Genomic DNA, 6079 nt, shown 5'->3' with positions numbered 1-6079 from the left:
ATCATATATGGATAACTGTATGTACGTGGACAAGTTACATATCATATATGGATAACTGTATGTACGTGGACAAGTTACATATCATATATGGATAACTGTATGTACGTGGACAAGTTACATATCATATGTGGATAACTGTATGTACGTGGACAGGTTACGTATCATATGTGGATAACTGTATGTACGTGGACAACTGACCTTGAGAGCGGCCTGGTAGTTGGAGAGGACATGACAGCGGGATGTCTCCGACACCTCGGCCAGCAGACACGCCAGGGCGGCCTGGGTGAGCAGCACACTCGTCTCTCGCCGCCGCTCAACACCTGCACAACACGTTCCAGTAAGAGTTTTACGGCACTTGCAACACAATAAGCACAACACGTTCCAGTAAGAGTATTACGGCACTGGCAACACAATACGGTCACGGAAGTGCCGAAGATCGATAGATGTTTGATAGGAACGAAGGAGGAGATTTTATTATTTTAATAAGCTTTTTACGGCACTTACAACACAATAAGGTCATAGAACTGCCGAAGATTAGAGGTGTTACAAGAGAGTAACAAACACAAAAAAGAAGGAGGAAAGATAAGGACGAGTGATGTTTGGTAGGAAAGAAGGAGCAAACCACAGCAGAGCACCCACCAGCCACCCACCTATACCTAGTTTTGATAAAAGAACTCACACACAAAAAGACAAACACACACAAAAAGACAAACAACATGGCAGCTCATCCCACCTGATGTACACAACAGATATATTTAGTAACAACGTGTCCGCCTACCTTCCCAGCCAGGTGTCTGCTCCCCTTGCTCCTCGCACCGTGCACCGGGGTCTGGCACAGTGCCGCTGTCCTTGGGGACCAGTCGGAGGACAATCTCAACCAATCTGGTCATCTCTGGGGCCAAAGACGTAAACAAAATCTGGGGAAACAGATTCACACGACAAACGCCGACGTGAGAGCACACCCGAACAGACACAAAGAAAACCCCTACAGCCCACCCTAGAAATAAGAATTTTCCAAAAATAGAGTTGCGTCGAAAGAAAACAATGATCTTGTAGGAAAGACACGACCAGGCAGGAAAAGTTGGTGTTGAACCATCTCATCATCATTTTGTGTAAGACAATCACCTGTACCAACCATCACTTCTTATTCCCCCTACGTTTTTTCTACATTATACAACAACACTGTCCAAGACAACCAGTTTTCTCCTTGACAACGGGCGGCTGTCCAAGACAACCAGTTTTCTCCTTGACAACGGGCGGCTGTCCAAGACAACCAGTTTTCTCCTTGACAACGGGCGGCTGTCCTAGACAACTTCCACCGTGTTTCCGTACCTGGGCAATATTTTCATCCCGTGTCATGCCAGTAAACAATGCCAGTAAACAACCATTCACCCACCCCTAACAAGGAGGTGTCACGTGTCTGTTTTTTAGTTTTAATAAGGTTTTACAGCGTTCGCAACTGCATAAAGTCATATGAGCGCTAAGGGGTAGATGTCAACAGAGAAGTCCACACGGGGAACCAGGCTTACTCTGCTCACCTCTCTAGCCCCAACAGCACAAAGTCTGCTTCGACTATCAAGGCACTCCAGAAATAGCAGTTCACAAGAGAGTGACAAACATACAAAAGAAGTAGAGGAAAAATGACGATAGTAAGGATGAGGAAAGAAAAAGCAGCAGTTCCCCCTATGTTGAGCATGACATTGATAAATCAGCCCATTTACAAATCTACTGTGCATAAGGACATGTTAATATCCCCCCTTTGGGAATGAGGGGGGGGGGGTGTCACATGTCAGTGCCATCACCTGCACACGTGTAACGTGTCGGTGCCATCAGCCCCACACAGAGGTGTCACATGTCCCGTGTCACGTGTAATGCGTCGGTGCAGTCAGCCGAGCCAGCCCTACATGGACTCTTTCACATAACAGATTACGGTTCTACAGAACGTCAGTACCAAAAAAGTGTGAGCGCCATACCAGAGAAGCGGCGCGACGCACTTACCTGGCAGAGAAGAGTAACTAGCTGCACCTTGCCGACAGAGCCGGCGAGTCGAGAAAACGTCGGGATGATGTGCCGCAGCGTCTGGTTGCAACACGTCGCCATCTGTACCAGCAGACAGAGTTCTTGAAGTCCTTGATCAAACAGAAAAAGACGGGACTAAAGGTAAAGACAAGCTCATCCACACAAGAACAGTCCTATAGAGCCGAGAAACAGCTCGTCTTTTAGTTTTCGTAAGAGTTTTGCCTCCCAAAATCCAACCCGTCATCCATCGTCGTGGGAGGTGGGAACGGACAAAGTAGGAGATTGCTGGGTTTGGAAGATGTATGGCGTGAGTACCGCTACGGTAGCCATGAAGACCACCCCGGGTCACCCTGAAACGTCAGGCTAACGGGGCTCTGGTGAAACCACAACAGGCCTAGCAAGCCGGTGGCGGATTATTTATTGCTAAAGAAAATCATAGGAGAAAGAAACGGACAGACCAAAACCAAGAAACGGAAAAGATACCTTGAGAACATTCAACATCCCACCCAGCCAGGCCATCGAACTCGCTAGAGACAGGAAGCTCTTTCTCCCCTCGACGCCCTAGAGGTACAAGAGGACGGAGAAAGTCAAGTAAGTAAGTAAGCATGGGTCCTAGAGGTACAAGAGGACGGAGAAAGTCAAGTAAGTAAGTAAGCATGGGCCCTAGAGGTACAAGAGGATGGAGAAAGTCAAGTAAGTAAGTAAGAGTTTCACAGCACTTGCAACACAATAAGGTCATATAAGTGCTGAAGAGGTGTTATAAGAGAGTAACAAACACAAAATAGAAGGAGGAGAGATCAGGATGACAGATGTTTGGTAGGAAAGAAGGAACAAACCACACCAGAGCACCCACCAACCACCCACAAAGAGCCGGTTTGAATGCCTTCCCCAGACAACTCCACAACAGTGTTACAGCTGACTTGAAGTAACGTCTTTTGGTATTTGCAAGTGCAATTTTTAAGCACATTAATCCATAATTTTCAACAAAAGTTCTGAAACAATACCCAAACAAATATTGAGAATACACTAGAGAAAAACAAGTTCTACTGAAAAGTTGGTTTCTTCAAAAGTTTCATCACTCCACCATTGAAAAGGAATATGAGTTTTCTATTCAAAAGAATTCACAGTTATGTAACGGGACACCCAACTTTTCTTTATTTTCAAAGGTATTTCGTGATTATATTGTATTGGAAAATACAGGACAATGTTCTTCTCACCGAATATATCACCTTACACTTCAGTACTGGTATAAACAGTTGCCCCACCCCTCTCACAAGACAAGTTACAATCAAATCACATTTTGGCAGCAAGTCGCCACCTCAGTGCTTTCTTGTCGTATCTCCATTTTTTTTATTAGTGAAAATGTGACATCGTCTTAAGCTCACTCTTTGCTATGAACTGTTTTCACTGTTATTGAAAATGTAGATAGGACAAGAAAGCAGTGAGGTGTCAAAGTGTTGGGGAGGCGAAATCCTAGAGTCTATTCACAGACCCTGGACTTGGGACTTGCTTTGAACATTAGCAACTCGCCCCACGCCTGGCTCTACCTGGAGAAATTCCTCTCTCCAAAACCTTCCTTCTCTTTCTCATTGGGATATTGACATACGTGAACATCCTAAACATACCTTGGTTTGTGTCTATCTGTCAGCCATAGCCTAAACATACCTTGGTTTGTGTCTATCTGTCAGCCATAGCCTAAACATACCTTGGTTTGTGTCTATCTGTCAGCCATAGCCTAAACATACCTTGGTTTGTGTCTATCTGTCAGCCATAGCCTAAACATACCTTGGTTTATGTCCATCACCATTCTGTCAGCCATAGCCTAAACATACCTTTGTTTATGTCCATCACCATTCTGTCAGCCATAGCTGCAATCTTCACATCGACCTGTTAAAAAAAAAAAGAAAGATAAATAAAAAATAAATGAAAAGGCACAAAAATTGACCAAGAGTTTTCGTCAATTAACATATTTGATGAGCGTGAGATGTGAAAAGAGATGAGATTGGTCCTATCAGAGATGTACCTTCAATTCGGAGGTCGCACTTCTTAACTCTTTATACCCATCACACACTGGGAGCGTCCTGTGGTAATAACCCTGTTCCCCATCACACACTGGGAGTGTCCTGTGGTAATAACCCTGTTCCCCATCACACACTGGGAGTGTCCTGTGGTAATAACCCTGTTCCCCATCACACACTGGGAGCGTCCTGTGGTAATAACCCTGTTCCCCATCACACACTGGGAGTGTCCTGTGGTAATAACCCTGTTCCCCATCACACACTGGGAGTGTCCTGTGGTAATAACCCTGTTCCCCATCACACACTGGGAGTGTCCTGTGGTAATAACCCTGTTCCCCATCACACACTGGGAGTGTCCTGTGGTAATAACCCTGTTCCCCATCACACACTGGGAGTGTCCTGTGGTAATAACCCTGTTCCCCATCACACACTGGGAGTGTCCTGTGGTAATAACCCTGTTCCCCATCACACACTGGGAGTGTCCTGTGGTAATAACCCTGTTCCCCATCACACACTGGGAGTGTCCTGTGGTAATAACCCTGTTCCCCATCACACACTGGGAACGTCCGGCTGTAATAACCCTGTTCCCCACCTAGGTCACCATCAAGTCAGCGGGACACGGTCAGACGCCTGCCACAGCTTCCACAGCGCACACACAAACACCACAATACAGCTTCCTGTCTGGAGGATGTTTATCCAGTATCTCGGTCATCCTACTGGGATGTTGCATCCCTCTCAGCCCGGGTTCGTCCTGCATGGCCTCCTAAATAGATTATCTAAACTGTGTTGATGCGGGCGTAAGTAAAGTAGATTTTAAAAAAGAAGAGAAAAATGTAGAAGAAGAGCAGAAAAAAAAAGAAGGAAAATGTAGAAAAAAAAGAAGAGACAAAAAAAAACAAGAGAAAAAAAAAAGAAAAGGAGAAAAAAAAGAAGAAGAGGAAAAATGAAACAAATAGGAAAAAACTGAGAGCAGTACCGGGTGGCGGGCGGGCGCAGGCAACAAGGGGAGGAGAACGGCCAGGTGGAGCCAGCTACATGAACAGACACGCCTACACAACCACTGGAGGTGTCCATCTGCTGCCGGGAATGAGAGAGGAACAAAGTCATTTATTCATTTCTACACACGTTCATAGTTAGGGGAATGAGAGAGTGACAAAGTCATTTATTTCTTTATACACACGTACATAGTTAGGGGAATGAGAGAGTGACAAAGTCATTTATTTCTTTATACACACGTTCTGGGTTAGGGGAATGAGAGAGTGATAAAGTCATTTATTTATACACAAGTTATTTTTTAGGGGAATGAGAGAGTGATAAAGTCATTTATTTATACACAAGTTATTTTTTAGGGGAATGAGAGAGTGATAAAGTCATTTATTTCTACACGTTCATAGTTAGGGGAATGAGAGAGTGATAAAGTCATTTATTTACACCTTTCATAGTAAATGACAGTGGTCTCTGCACACCGTTAGCTATCTGTTCACATAGATCATGGCCAAAATTTGGAAAAGTTCTGTTATTTGCAGTTTCTTCATCTGTGGTATTGGTTGTATTCGGTTATGAAAGCTTTTGTAGAAATTCCACATGTAAATGCTGAAAAAGCAAACCCAAGAAAAGATACATAACACAGACACAGTTGGCAAAAGAAGGAAACGTTTGCTCTCTCAGGAAACTTGTGGCTTTCTGGGCTGAGGACATTTGAACAGCTTGTGGAGAGAGGCGGATTACTGCCTGCCTACCATTTGAACAGCTTGTGGAGACAGGTGGATTACTGCCTGCCTACCATTTGAACAGCTGGTGGACACAGGTGGATTACTGCCTGCCTACATGTGGTCTTTGTTTGTTTCAGTAGAGGTTTTACGGCGCTCACAACTGCATAAGGTCATATGAGCGCCAAGGGGTGCATGTCAACAGAGAAGTCCTTACAGGGAATCAGGCTTACTCGGCTCACCTCTCTAGCTTCAACAGCACAAAGTCTGCTTCGACTATCAAGGCACCCCGGAAATAGCGGGTCACAAGAGAGTGACAAACATACAAAAGAA

This window comes from Aplysia californica, unplaced genomic scaffold (assembly GCF_000002075.1).
Source record: "Aplysia californica isolate F4 #8 unplaced genomic scaffold, AplCal3.0 scaffold01108, whole genome shotgun sequence".
Taxonomy (NCBI): domain Eukaryota; kingdom Metazoa; phylum Mollusca; class Gastropoda; order Aplysiida; family Aplysiidae; genus Aplysia; species Aplysia californica.
The sequence above is the reverse complement of the archived record's forward strand: the minus strand, read 5'-3'. Positions refer to the sequence as shown.